Below are 15,507 nucleotides of genomic sequence, written 5' to 3'. Positions count from 1 at the left end.
CGATAAACACCTCTGCAACCTCCGCCCTCTTGATCAATCATGGGCAAACTGCGGCCTGCAGGATTTTTTGAATGGTGAGCCAAATGAAAAATCTCGTTGACATTTTTTTCGTAGTGCTGTCCGCTGATGATGGCCCCTTTGTCATGCGACCCGCTTCTCGAAAAAGGTTGTCCATATCTGTTGCAGAAAGACCAAGCACACTCGCGCGATTGTATCAAGCAACCATATTAATTTTGATTGCATGATGGAAGGATACTGGTGTGTCTATTTTATTTTCGCTTCATGATTTTGCTTGATTGGGCTGGTGTCATCCCAGGTTAGTGTTCCCAGGTCTACCAGTGTTTGCCATCGTTGATGGTGTCGTGCCAGCCCCACCCCTGCATCCGCCAAAGCGACATCGAACCTCTGGAAATCTTTGTTATTCACCTCCAGCAATGACCACCACCTCTACACCGCCTCCGTTGACCTCAACGCAGCTTTCGACACAGTCGACCACACATTCCTCGGGCAAATATTCAAGCTTGTCGGTGCGCCTCTCAAGATCACCGCCTTGTTCCAACAGTTCTATAACAGTGCCGAGAGCTGCGTGCGGGTTCCCCATCAACAGCGGGATCAGTCAGGGCTGCGTGGCCGATCCTGACCACTTCAACTGTGTCATCGATTATCTGACGACCAAAGTCTGTGAGCGAGTGTTTGGCGTTACCTTCAGCAACTACCGCCTTGCTGACCTGAAGTGTGTGGACTTATCCAGCAACTCGATCGACCAGCTCGGAAGTTCAGTGAAGGATCAGCAAAGCTTGGCCTTTGGGCCAAGACCAAGCTGATGCACGTCGGAGATGGCCATTTTGTTTTGCAATTTATATTTTATTCTTCATTAAAACAATTTCTTTTTTAATTAGGTTTCTAAACCTCAAAGGAAATCTTCAAGCAATGAGACTTCGTTCCCCAGCTCATATTCCCCCCAAAGTCGTCAACCTGCGAACGTTGTTGAAAAAGATAACTTCCAGCCAGCCAGTCAGCTGTATTTTAGATCCAGTTTCGATCCAACCAGCATTCATTTCTCTGGATTTTCGTTCAATTTTGTGGAAAAACGTTCAAGTTTTTCTACGAACAAAAAAGACTTGGATGAAGTGTTTTACAATATTTAAACTAAGTAAGACGGCGAGCTGGCAGACACGTTAGCACACCGGGCGAAATGCTTAGCGGTATTTCGTCTGTCTTCATGTTCTGAGTTCAAATTCCACCGAAGTTGGCTTTGTCTTTCATCCTTTCGTGGTCGATAAATTAAGTACTAGTTGCGTACTGGGGTCGATCTAATCGACTGACCCCCTATCCCCAAAATTTCGGGCCTTGTGTCTAGCGTAGAAAAGAATATTCAAACCAAGAAATTCAAATTTCTGAGTTTGATTTTGTTCCTCGTTCTCTTCCCTCAAAGCACGATAGAAATAGCGATTGCTTGTATCACAGGTACGAGGCCAGGAACGTGTGTGTGTGTGTGTATGAACAATCGACCTCAGTACTTGTCTCGTACTTTATTTTATCGACCCTGAAAGGATAAAAGGTCAAGTTGACTTCGGCAAGATTTGAACTCTGAAAGAACAGCAACAAACACCACAAAGTATTTTGTCCGATAATCCAGCGATTCTGCTAATCCATTGCACCTTATAGCTTCTAATTTCGGCACAAGGCCAGCAATTACAGAAGAGGGAGGAGGCCATTCGATCATATCGACTACAGTGCTTGATTGGTACTTTATCGATCTTGGAAGAATATAACGGCAAAGTTAACCTCGGCGTAATTAAAATCCTGCAAATAAAGAGCCGGAGCGAATATCCTTTCTGCTATTAGCACAAAGCCTGAAATTTCGGGTGAAGGTGGGGAGGCGGGTAGCGGATTACATCGACCCCAGTGCACAAAAAGTTTGAAAGGGCGAATTTGACCTTGGCAGGATTTGAACTCAGAACATGCATGTTTTGGTGTAACTAGAGATGTTATCGCCCTTGGAGTGTAAGTAAATATATAATGGTGAACCAGCATAGCTTTGTGTGCGTGTGTGTGTGAGTGTGTGTGTGAGTGTGTGTGTGTGCGCGTGTGTGTGTGTGTGAGTGTGTGTGCATGTGTGTGTACGTCTGTATGTTTATGTGTGCATATGTCTATGCGTGTGCAGTGTGGAGTCGGATAGCAAATATTGAAGTTTCCTCGGCAAGAGTTCCGCTTATAGGAACATAAAAGTTACGGAATTGTGGAATTTTCCTTTCCACAATTTCGTAAGTTTTATACGCGGAAAATTCCACCAAGCTAGCAGAACTTCTTTTAGGCAATGAGCCAGAAGGACCGCTTGCAATTCACGGACGTTATTTACTTAACAAACGTTGGTCTTGCATTTTTATGTCCACTGAATTGGAAAAGGTGGAGGATATTTGCCAGGCGTTTTAATCTTCTTTTGTCCATCTTTAATACAGACGAGAAATCCCATGACGTTACAATTTCCTTTCAGCCAATCGTATTCATCTGTTTTGTAAAGGCGTATGCCCTAGTGGTTAGGACGTTACACTCACGATCGCAAGGTCGTGGTTTCGATTCTCAGATCGGCAGTGTGTTGTGTTTTTGAGCAAAACACTTCATTTCACGTTGCCCCAGTCAACTCGGGTTACCCTGCGATGGATTGGTGTTCCGTTCAAGGGCCCTGTTTGTTCTTTTTTTTTCAAGTATAACAGATTAACATTAATTATGTATTCTTTATTTTGCAGCTTTGATAATGAAAGGTAAAATCAAAATGCAATTAGAGTCATTTTTCGCTCTGTGGACAACGGCAAAAGAAGTGAATGATGTGGAAGGCCCAAGAACTGTCAACGATTGGACAAAAAATTGTATCAAATTAACGATGTAATACGGAACGGAGATAAGCGATTCAATTGTGTTCGACGGAGGGAGAGCATTTTCACATATTTAAAACAACGACTATAACAACTTCAAAATATTGAGGTTAATTACTCAGTGACGCCTGCCTCATAAAAATAGTCAAGTTAGTGATAACATATTTAATAGTGTAGTGACAATAATAAATCTAACTAGAAATGTTCATGTTTGCTAACTCAATGATTAATTTTCTATCAATCAATTCAACGAATAGGGGCAACAACTATGGACTGTATTGTGAAATCAATGTCTTGTTGGGGTCTAAAAAGGTTCTGAGGTTGTGTCTCTTTCTCAAATAATAATAAAATGATATTAATCATTGGCTGGCTGGCTTTCTAGACTTCATTCTCTTGCGTAGTGGGGCTGGGGTGACTCCAGGTTAGTGGTCCCAGAGGTGTCATCATGCGTAGAGCCGACCAGGTTTACCAGTGCTCTCCATTGCTGTCGGTCTCCTGTCGGTCCTTTTGTATCCTCCAAGGTGAGTTTGAGCCGCTGGTGATTCTCCCCAATCTCGTCCAGCCATCTGGTGCTGTGCCTGCCATGGGGTCTCTTCCAACCCGCAGCTGCTGCATCAAATAAGAGTAAAACCCCGGTAGGATGATCTCGCGGGAGGCGGAGGACATGTCCGTACCAGCGCTTGCGGCGGATAGCAATGAGGTGGGAGGCTACGGGCTGATGCGAGTGCCCACGAAATTCTTTGTCGGAAATGTGATGGTACCAGGGCTCTGCTATCGAAGCTGTCAATTCTCTTTGCCAGGGTCTTCGAGAGGGGCCACGTTTCTGCTCCACAGAGGAGAATGGAGAGGACATGTATTGTAGATGCGGAGCTTCCTCTTCCGGGAGAGAGAGCAGTGGCGCTAGAGGAGCTTCCATAGAGCTAATGCTATTTTTATCTCTACATCGTAAAAGTATTTCTAGTTATTTTCTTAATACTCATTGCGCTAAATATGCCAACAGAAATTTTTTTATGGAGACGACGTTTGTGAGATAAATTTTTAAAATATGAAACTGAAATTTACTTCAGCAAAAATAACACACACAAACACTCAAACACTCAAACACACACACGTGCGCGCACACGCACGCATGTATGTATGATGTGTGTATAAATGAAAGTTGATAAAAGTGTTGGTTGGGTGTTTGATTTCTCAAGCCACGTTTTACATTGAAAGGAGAAAAGGAGACGAAAAGAGAGATGCACAGATTTAACATCAAAGATAAAGTCGACAGGGAAATGTTGAAACGGACGAGCAGCGGTAAGGGGTGGGGGTGGGCGATGAAGATGACAAAATCTACTTGGTCGATAGAAGCCAGGTATATGGCATATGCTTCTACACACGTACACACAGGCATGCAAACATACGCACAAACAAGCACACACACACACATACACACAAATACTAACACATACTCACTCACACAACACACAAACATAATTACAGTTCAAGTGGAAGGATAAACTTGACAAACGGTTGGTCGAAGGAGATAAAGAAGAAGCTGTCGGTTTACTTAGCCTCATATATATATAATATATATATATATATATATATATATATATATATATATGGTCTTTATATATATGAGATTACTCTGGTATATATATATATAAGTTCATATATATATATATATATATATATATATATATATATAAATAAGAATAAGATCGTTATTTAAAATACCGATCATATCAAGTGGCTGGCATGGGAATAAAAACCTCATAGGTAATAATTATTATTAAAATTATAATTAAGGGTATCTAAGAGATACCAGCATGCTAGATATAGCAGTCGAAACTTGACTGTAAAACAACGCGGGTTAGTGGTACATGGAAGGTATTAATAAGACGCTGAGGGAAAGAAAAGTTATTTTACGTTTCGAGCAAAGCTCCTCTTCAGAAACAGGAGATAGAGGAAAGTCCAAAAGTCCAAAATATATTCATATAAATACATACATATATGTATGTAAGTGTGTGTGTGTGTGTGTGTGTGTGTGTGTGGTGTGTGTGTGTGTAAAACTAACAATGAAAAACAACGAGTGAATATGTTATTTGGTCCTCCCTACCACCAAATATGAAACTGTTTATGGAAGGGCAATGGAGGTGCTAAACCGGATGGGTCGTTCATGCATCATTTTAAATAAAATATTCCGCTAATTTGTTACGGCCTTTTACACTGTAAGTTCAAACCCCACTTAGGTCAACTTTTGTTTTTTATCCTCCCGGGATCAATAAATAAAGTTCCAGAATTTGGAATGTATTTGGAATTGTTAACGAGATGACTTGTGGTTTCTGTTCCAGCCCTGAGTTCAAAATCCCTCCTAAGCTACAATTACTGTGAAGTGACCTCTACTAAATGGAATGGTAATAGTAATTATTTCAAATTTTTGCCACAAAGGCAGCTTGAGGGAGGTGGGGATGGGTTGATTACATCGACCCCAGTATGCAACTGGTACTTAATTTATCGATCCCAAATAGATGAAAGGCAAAGTCGACCTCAGAACGTAGCGGTGGGCGAATTATCGCTAAGCATTTTGTCCAGCGTGCTAACGATTCGGCCAGCTCGCCGCCCTCGAATGGTAATAATAATAATAATTGTTTAGAATTTTGAGGGGAGGGGGAAAATCGATTATATTGGTCTCCATGCTTCGCTGATATCTTATTTTATCGACCCCGAAAGGAAGATAGGTAAAGTTAACCTCGGCAAGATTGTAGCCAGAAGAAATGCCGCTCAACATTTTGTCCGGCGTGCTAACGATTCTGCTGGCTCAATGCCTTCAATAATAGTTTCTGATTTAGGCACAAGGCCAGCAATTTTTTGAGGGAGCAAGAGCTTAGTCAATATTATCGACCTTTAGCGATGACAGAAACTTTATTTTATTCACCCCGGAGGAATGAAAAGTAAAGCCGATCAAAGTACTCAACTCCAAAAACGTTTAACATCCTCATTTGAGTAGAGATAATCTAAAGGAAGAAGATGCTCAACAGAGATTTATGCTGATGATGATGGTGATGAAGACGACAACGACGATAATGAAATGAGACAAAACTATTGGACGAAGGCATTTTCTAAGCTCTTTCACTTTGTGGAATCTCCGATAGTCAAGTAAGATATGCACCACCAGGTGGCGGTTACCTCAGTGTGGCAAATGAACTGTCCAATACATAAGATGAATAAAGATTGTTTGCCACCATAACATGGCAGTCCTGGTTTAGGACGAATGTTGCTGTAATTTAGCCCCAGGAGACATCGTCTCCAGCTGGCTATACGACACGATATGTGTCCTTATATTTTCGAACAGATCGTGTCGTATAACCAGCTGGAGACGATGTCTCCTGGGGCTAAATTACAGCAACATTCGTCCTAAACCAGGACTGCCATATTATGTTGGCAAACAATCTTTACAACAAAGTACTATTGCTGAATATCTCACGTTATGAGGTTTAAAAATAGTAATTTTCTAATAAGATGAATAGTTAAATATTAGTAATTTCTCTCCCTCTCCCCACCCAGCATACACTCAAATCGCTGCTCACTGCAATGAATTGCATGCATAAATTTACACGTGGTCGCTCAGCCTGTAAGAAATATCAGTTACCTTTCCTTAAATCGCACCTTATTCGACTGGGTGCGTAGCTCAGTGATGGGCGGGGTGGGAGCGTCTCTAGGTCGAGACATTACACTGCAGTGTCTATTATGAAATGTGACAGTCACTGCAAGCACTTTAAGTTTAAATCTTAATTGATCACTGGTACATAACATCATGGTTTCTGGAGATAGTTTAAAATTTAAAGCTTCTTTTCTAATTTCATGTAAAAGGTTTTTCTTGAGTTGTTTCAATGAAGAATTTAGATATTGTACTTTATTTTACTCTAGGTATTGAATAACATCCTCTCTTACTACTTCAGTGTGCAACATTCCAGTCTTAGATGAATCTCATTTCAGCTGGCTTCAGTTGATATTATCTGATATGGCACCATGTCTAGTGATACAGATTCGGAACTAAAGGTAAAAATCTCACAATCTAGTGTGGTAAACGTAGGGAGTTAACCTTATAAAAATTAGGAATAGAACACCAAAGAGAGTTTGGTGTCTGCTGGACACTCTTATGGCAAATTCTGCAGCCAAACTAGTGCCAAATATATTGTTCTACACACCTTTGGGTTACAGTAGAGAGGTTAAGAGTCTGTGACTCTGGTGTTTGGGCAGCCCTGGATCGCCATACACCCAACTCAGGCTTGTGTTCGAAAGAGGATACTCCAGTGTCATCAGTGAAAAATAGCAGCAACAACATTGACGGTGAATTGCTTTATTCTTCTTCGTAGTGCTGCAGCTCAAATCCTGACTGATCCGTGTTCCCAAACTCCAATGTCTCTCGTGACAGATAGACGGACACCAAAGAAGATTTACAGAATCAGTGAAAGTTCCTCGACCACGGACGAACACAATGTAGAATTGTAAACGATACGAACCGTCAATCTCCTTTGGTCGGTCGTCTGTTTCTGCATCGGCGGCCATTTTTGTTTCATACAACATATAGCATTCAATAATGTCCAGTCGAATGATGAAAATCTTGCATTATTGACCGATGTTCGGTTTGAATATCGGTCAGGAAGTGTGTAATAGACCATGAATACAGCTTGCTTAAAACCAGACGAAGTTTTAATCAAATAACTTCGCGAAGTAGATTAAGTAAGTGACGTCAGCTGTGTTTAAAATTTTCCTCTAATATCTGGTTAGATCTGATAAAAGAAACAAATAATGGTTTCGTTTAAATGATTAATAGACAGCAGTAGCTTAGTAATCGAACGTTCATTTAGATAGAGCTACCGATATGTGTGCGTGTGCGCGCATATGTGTATGTATGTTCGTGTTTCTATTTTCTGTTTATATTATTAAAATTTTTAGAAGAAACAAGTCTCTAGATGACAGGGAAATATGGTTTTCTTGTTTAGATTCAGGTCAGCTCCAATTGGGAAGGTTCTATGATCAAATTCAAACCACTTCTGACCATTCTATCATGTATATCTAGAAGTGTATCATCAAATGCAACCTTCCCGATTTTTTTAAAACATTAGGATTTGCTTTGGGGGAGATTTGGTTCCTATTTCTAGCAGATCAAATGACTTCGGAGAAGCTATTCTTTCTGGTTCTACAGCATATACGTCATGGAATCACATTACACTTTAAAAAAAGACACGAAAGCTACAGTTGGTTTTTTTTTTTGGCTCCTTTATCCGAATCGACTCTGTTGCTGTCTTTTGGACTCGACCTTTAATCCCCACCCCATGTCTGACCTAGGTTTGTATGGTAAAGTCTATAAGGGTTGTGGGCACTGTCCCGTCATTGACTGACCAACTCATAAACACAAAACTCCACCAAAAACATAAAAACCTGCTTGCCGTTTCTTTTGTTGTTGTTTAATCCCGGATTAGATCTGATTAAGTAAACCTATGATCAACGGTGTTCCAACCATAACCATCCCATCTTTTTCTAATCATAGTTTATTATCTTCTACCTTTTATTTTTTTTACTTGTATTAATCACTGGACTATGGCCATGCTGGAGGACGTCAACGACGGGTTTTAGTCGTACAAGTCGACCTTACTACTTAATTTAAAGTCTGATACTTATTTTATCGATCACCCTTTGTCGAATTGCTCAGTTACAGGGGTATAAACAAACCAACACAGGTTACGATCGGTGTGTAGGAACAAACACAGATTCAAAGACAGACACATACATATATATATATAGATATATAAAAAGGCTTCCGCATAGTTTCCACCAATTAAATTTACTCATAAAACATTAGTGAGCTCGGGACTATAGTAAAAGACAGTTGCCCACAGTTCTGCACAGTGGAAGTGAACCCGAAACCACATGGTTCCAAAGTGAGCTTCGTAAAAGAAATAGGTGCAGAATGACCGATTAAGAAGTTCACCTCGTAATCTCGAGGGATCGAGTTCAATGCATCTTAAAATGTCTACTTCTTCTACGTCCTGGGGCCAACTTGAGCCTAAGCCCATCGCGTGGACTGTGCCTATATTTAAAAGGTTCAATCTGGTCAAAGGTCCAGTTTGGTTATATATGTATATATATATATATATATATGAGTGTGTATGTGTGTGTGTGTGTATATATGTTTGTGTGTCTGTGTTTGTCCCTCCAACATCGCTTGACAACCGATGCTGGTATGTTTACGTCCCCGTAACTTAACTGTTCGGCAAAAGAAACCGATAGAATAAGTACTAGGCTTACAAAGAATAAGTTCTGGGGTCGGTTTGCTCGACAAAAGGCGGTGCTCCAGCACGGCCGCAGTCAAATGATTGAAACAAGTAAAAGAGTAAAACGAGTAAGAGAGTAGGATAAACAAACGGATAAGCGAATGAAAGTTGGCGGTGTTGATAGGTAAAGCTAATCTAAGGAATCAGAACAAGAGATAATATAAATAGGGAGAGTTAACAAAAGGTGGGGTGCTTAAAGTTTGATCCGGTGGTGTTGTAAATTTCGGGAGTTTAAGAGTGGAACTATGTTCAGGCAACAAGGTTTAGAAGTAAAGGGAGTGCAGCTGTATGCTTAATGTATGAATTTTAGACCCAGCAGCGGTGTGAATTTCCAGAATTGAATTACGAATTTGGCGAAGTGAATTTTCGTGAAAAATTCAAATCTTGTGTTTAAGTAATTTGCGAATTTTCTTGTTTTCCAGTATGTAGTTGCTTCCCTCTCTGCTGTATAATTTGCAGTTGTTTGTATCAGTCGTATAACGTGTGTATTGCTCTAGTATTATTATCAAAATCGTTGATGTGTCCTTTTAAGTTCCAAATGTTGTTAGACAAAGTCGTTGCGTTCTTCTTTTTAACAAGGCTGAAAGATGAAGAAAGATGAAGGCAACGTTGTTTGAATTTATCCCTGTTATATTTTATGTAGTTTGAACATGCCCCTCCTGATATTTTTTACGCTCTGTTGTTCTATTAGATTTGGCAGAGGTGACGTTTGCTTCCTATACTTCGCTTCAGCATTACGCAGTTGAATGAGTAGGTGTGCATCGGTGTTTCTGCACGTGAACATTACCTAATATGGCATTGTGCTCTTGTGTTGTGATGCATTTCATGTTGGACATATTACTGTAACTAAGTTTTAAGTGGTATCCGATGAAGAATTTTCTGTCTTGGTGTTAAATTGAAAAATATTTATCTTTTAAGTCTAGAAATGTTTTTGCAACAACATGTTTACAGCAAGGAGTAGAACCTATAAAATGTTGCAGGGTCAATTCTCATGTAGCATAGACGAATGTAAGTAATTTTATCTTTGACTCTTGTTTGCTAAATCAATTCTGTAACAGGAAACTGGCTTATCGAAGATTTTTGTTTGAAGAAAATTTGGAGATTCTTCAACTAATGTTACTAATTAAATTTCTAAAGACTGAAGATAGAAAACAGGAACCAATGTTAATAAGTATGTCTTTGAGTTTAGTGTGCACTTTGTAAGTGTGTAAGTCGAGGGTGACACTTAAGATGTTTACAAAACTACGATGATGGTCATTTTTGGATCGAAATTCTTGAATGTGTTCACGAATTTTCCTAACGTTTTCTAATGTAGGCCAACTGGCGTGAGAAGAAGCGGTAAGTCTGTCGACTCTAAAGATTCCTGTGGTAGATGGAGCGAATTTCGCGGTTAGTACGCCTTGGGTACGTAGACCAACGACATTCCGACTATTTGTTCTCTCAAACCATTACATGCAAACATCAATTGGACCGGTTGGATCTGATTTTTTGTCTCAAGCAGAATTTCATTGAAAAGTAGTCTTTCTTGAATGCATACCATTTGCTATGTCTCTGTTATCTAGGCTGTTGTATCTTCTGTCGAAATGTAGGGTGCTAACGCGAACATTAAAAAACAGCAATGTCAAACGTCGAGTCATGCTTTAAATTAATAGGAAAACCAATCCTTGCTTTCCATTGTTGGTACCGGGTTGTCTTTCTAATGCTATTTGTTATTTTTACTTAATATTTTCTAACTAATTTGCTCAATCTCTGATTTAGCTGAATTAATTAACCTACATTTTGAGTTGTTCGTCTCGCACAAAGCTATTTTCTAATATCACTTCCTGATCTCTATTTTTTGGCTCATTATTTACGTTGTTTGTTTGTTGTTGTTATTGTTGTTATTGTTGTTGTTGTTGTTGTTGTTGTTGTTGTTGTTGTTGTTGTTGTTGTTGTTGTTGTTGTTGTTGTTGTTGTTATTATATCTGTGCACTAATTTTTCATTAATTGGTAGCGATAGTTTTTATAAGTAATTGTGTATATATTGTTATTGTTTATTTCGTATAGTTTATTGGTTTTATCGAAGAAAATAAAAATATATTTAGATTTCGTGAAATTTCAATATCAGAGTCAAGCTTATTTTGTATGTTAACAGCCGGAGCCATTACTGTGTGTGAGACAAAGAGTGTTCTTCAATAAAGTTTCTGCCTGTCATTCGACGAATTTAAGGGGAGCTTAAAAGCGAACAAAAATATAGGGCACTGAAAAGGAAGTATAATATTGAAAGAAAGGGCCTGAAAGTAGAAGTGGAGGAACTGAAACAGCGCCTCGTAGCAAAGAAAGCAAAGATGGTAAGATACGACCAAAGAATGAAGGGTTACCACCAGAATAGGCTATTCAGAGTAGATCAGAAGAGATTCTATAAAGATATAAATGGTGAGTGTACAGATGAAAAGTTGATACCAGATAACATTGAAAGTCAAAGGTTTCGGAGTGACATCTGGAGCAAAGACAAGGAGCACAAGAAGGATTCTGAATGGTTGCAAGAACTGAAACAAACAGTAGTCTGTCTAAAACAGGCAGAACTAGTCATTTCAGTTAAGGAAGTGAAGGAAATCAGCCCCCCCCCACCAAAAAAGAGCAACCGGAAGGCCCCGGGACCAGATGGAGTTCAAGGCTACTGGATCAAAAGAATTTAGGGACGGTAGAAATTAAGAGGGACATCCTCCAAGGGGACTGCCTGTTCCCACTGATCGTTGTACTGTGCTTGATACCACTAACAGTGATTCTGAGGAAAGCAAAAGCTGGGTATGTATTCAAAAGTCGCCAACAAAAAGTCAACCACTTGTTATTCATGGACCACCTCAAACTTTATGGTAAAGATGAAGCCCTTGTCAGTTCCTTCGTTGATACAGTGTATACCTTCAGTGCTGATATCAGAATGGAGTTCGGACTGAGAAAGTGTGGTGTGTTAATCTTGAAGAGAGGCAAAATCAAATGTATGGAGGGGCTAGCGATACCGTCGGGGGAGGTTATGAAGCAGATAGAAGAGACGGGCTATAAGTACTTGGGGATACTGGAAATGAATAAATTGACGGAGAAAGACATGACAGAAAAATTTAAGGAGGAGTACTTGCGCAGACTGAGACTGATCCTTAAGTCGAAATTAAATGGACGGAATAAGATCGAAGCTATCAACACCTGGGCGGTTTCACTCCTCAGATATGGAGCAGGGGTAATCGCACGGACAGTAGACGAATTAAACAGCTTAGACAGAAAGACAAGGAAGTTGCTAATTAGATATGGGTCACTCCACCCAAAATGTGACACAGACAGACTGTATGTACCAAGGAAAAGAGGGGGAAGAGGACTGATTGGATGCGAACACAGCATTAGAACAGAAAAAACAACATAGCATGGTGTGTAAAAAATGCCACAGAACCGCTGTAATTAGAAGTAGGAAGGTCGCGCTTGTGTAGGATGAAAGATTGCAAAGATAAAGCACTGTACAAGAAATTGAAAACGAATGAAACTGAAAATAGGTGGGTAAAGAAAAGGATGCATGGTCAATTTCATAAGGATGTTGAAGATAAGACAAAAAAAGAGAAAAGATGGCTGTGGATGACTAAAAGTGATTTAAAACCGGAAATGGAGGCTCTAAATCTGTGCTGCCCAAGAGCAAGCACTAAGAACAAACTACATAAAATACACAATAGACCACAAACATGAAGGCATCGTAGAAAATAGAAATGCAAAGATTCTGTGGGATTTTATGATTTTATGAATAGGAAGCCAGACATAGTCTTAATTGAGAAAGAAAACAAACTATGCTGGATCATAGATATAGCATTCCCAGCTGACAACAAGGTATGCGACAAGGAAGAAAGAAAAGTCGAGAGATATGACAGGTTAGCTTGGGAGGTAAAGCAGTTGTGGTCGATGTAAAAGGTGGTAGTAATACGAATAATTGTCAGAGACCTGGGAACAGTGAGTAAAAATCTCGAGAAGTACATAGAACAAATAGGGGCTGCAATAAGGGTGGAGCACTTACAGAAAACAGCACTGCTTGGAACCACTCGAAAACTCCGGAAGGTGCTGGTAGTGAACAGTTGACACCGTAGTGCATCTCCAGCGTTAGAAGCTGTTCAAAGGCAATAATAATAATAATAATAATAATAATAATAATAATAATAATAATAATAATAATAATGGTTTCAAATTTTGCCACAAGGACAGTGTTCTTGGAGGAGGGGATGAGTCGATTACATAATAATATTAATGGGTTTTGTAATGAAGAAATAAAGTCTCTGATTTTTGTGGTCGGATTCGATGGAATCGATGCCACGATTCAACTGAACGACTCCAGACGGATGAAGAGGAGCAAAAGTGAGCTCGGTTGGGGATACACAGGACTGAGATCAGAAAGAAACGCAACTGAATAATACAGTAAGCCATTGGGTTCAGCGGCAGCAGCAGCAGCAGCAGTAGTAGTAGTAGTAGCAACAGCAGCAGCAGCACCACCACCACCTCTGCTGCTACTACTACTACTACTACTACTACTACTACTACTACTACTACTACTACTACTAAAACTACTACTAAAACTACTACTACTAGTTATAATAGTAGCTCTATTTTTAGTTCCAGTTGCCCCCCATGTGGATGGAAAGAACTGTAATGACAGATTGTAGAGAAGGGTTTAGATATACCAAAGCAAGATTCGATTACAATCGATCGGAAGAGATTTTCGCAAATGCAGCCACTTTGAACGATTTCTGCATTTGTATGCAATAACTACAACAATGAGATTCTTCACTTTATTTATTTATATTTTTAATTTCGTAATAGGTTCCTGGACATTCGCTTCGGAATCAATATTGTCTTGAGAACGGTGCTGTGGTAATTCGGTTAAATAGCTGCTGGAATTTTGCTGGTAGAAGAGTATTTAAGACAAGCGAAATATTCTAGAGTGGAATGGTCCAGGCGGAATGAATGGACGTGTCTGTTGGTGTGTGTATGCGTAAGCGTTTATTTGCCCCTCCTCGATTAGCCTCGCTCGTATAGTCTTGTTCCCGAGACTGTGTTTCGAAATCCCGAGCAGCCTGTCAGTTCGCCCCTTCATGATTCTACGGAAGCGTGAGGATCGTAGATGGAGACTGACGCCCTCATCAGGACATCAGGTTCGGACCATTCTTAGCGCTTCTTTTTACGAATCAAGGCTGTCTCCATTTTTGACTGAATCTTCTTTGACTGAATCAAGGCTGTCTCCATTTTTAGAGTGAGTGGATGTTTATTTACTGATTTTCTATATATCGGTGGCGACGAATCTCGTCGAAATATGTGGTTGACTGTAAGTACACGTCATTGATAAGCCGCAATGAGGCCGAAATGCATCTAGGGTTCTTGCTAGTTGATGCTGGGACGATTTTCGTCTCCATCTGATATGTATTGTGTCTTTAAACACAGCACGTCCATAAGAGATATCATCTCCGGATGAATATCACAGTGAATTTGCCTTTCAACGATGTATTTACATTAAGTATGATAGAAAGATAGCTGTATGTCTTTTATTTGTTTTAGTCATTGGATTGTGGCCTTGCTGGGGCATTACCTACAAGAATTTTAGTCGAACGAATCCCCCCCGCCCAGTTTTTATTTTTTGTCAAATCCAGGAACTTATTCTCTCGGGTTCTTTTGCCAAACCGCTAAGTCGCGTGGACATAAACACACCGACACTGGTTGTCAAGCGATTGGGGACAAACACAGGCATAAAGACTGTCTCTCACACACACACTCTCACACGCAAATATATATATATATATATGAAAAAAATGAATAGAAATGTATTTTCTGATAATTTTTCCGCATTAGTGGAAAAATTATCAGAAAAGACATTTCTTATTCTACTATATATATATATATATATATATATATATATATATATATATATCTATATATATATATATTATATATATATATATGTATGTAGTATGTATGTATGTATGTATGTATGTATGTATGTGTGTGTATGTATGTGTGTATGTATGTAATGGAACAAGGTTAGAAGTCGTTGACACCTTTGTTTCTCTTGGAAGCACACTGTCAAGAGATGGCGGTCTTGATGCAGAGACATACTATCGAATAAGGAAGGGAAGAGTTACATTTGGAAAGCTTGAAAAGCGAGTGTGGGCAGATAGAGGTATTTCCCTGCAGGCAAGAATCAGTGTCTATTAAGCGTGTGTATTGTCTGCTCTTCTTTAGTCACGTGAGACATGGACCACTTACAAGCGTCACATAAAAATGCTGGGGAGATTTCATCAAAAGTG

The sequence above is a fragment of the Octopus sinensis genome, linkage group LG11, assembly GCF_006345805.1.
Source record: "Octopus sinensis linkage group LG11, ASM634580v1, whole genome shotgun sequence".
NCBI lineage: Eukaryota > Metazoa > Mollusca > Cephalopoda > Octopoda > Octopodidae > Octopus > Octopus sinensis.
The sequence above is the reverse complement of the archived record's forward strand: the minus strand, read 5'-3'. Positions refer to the sequence as shown.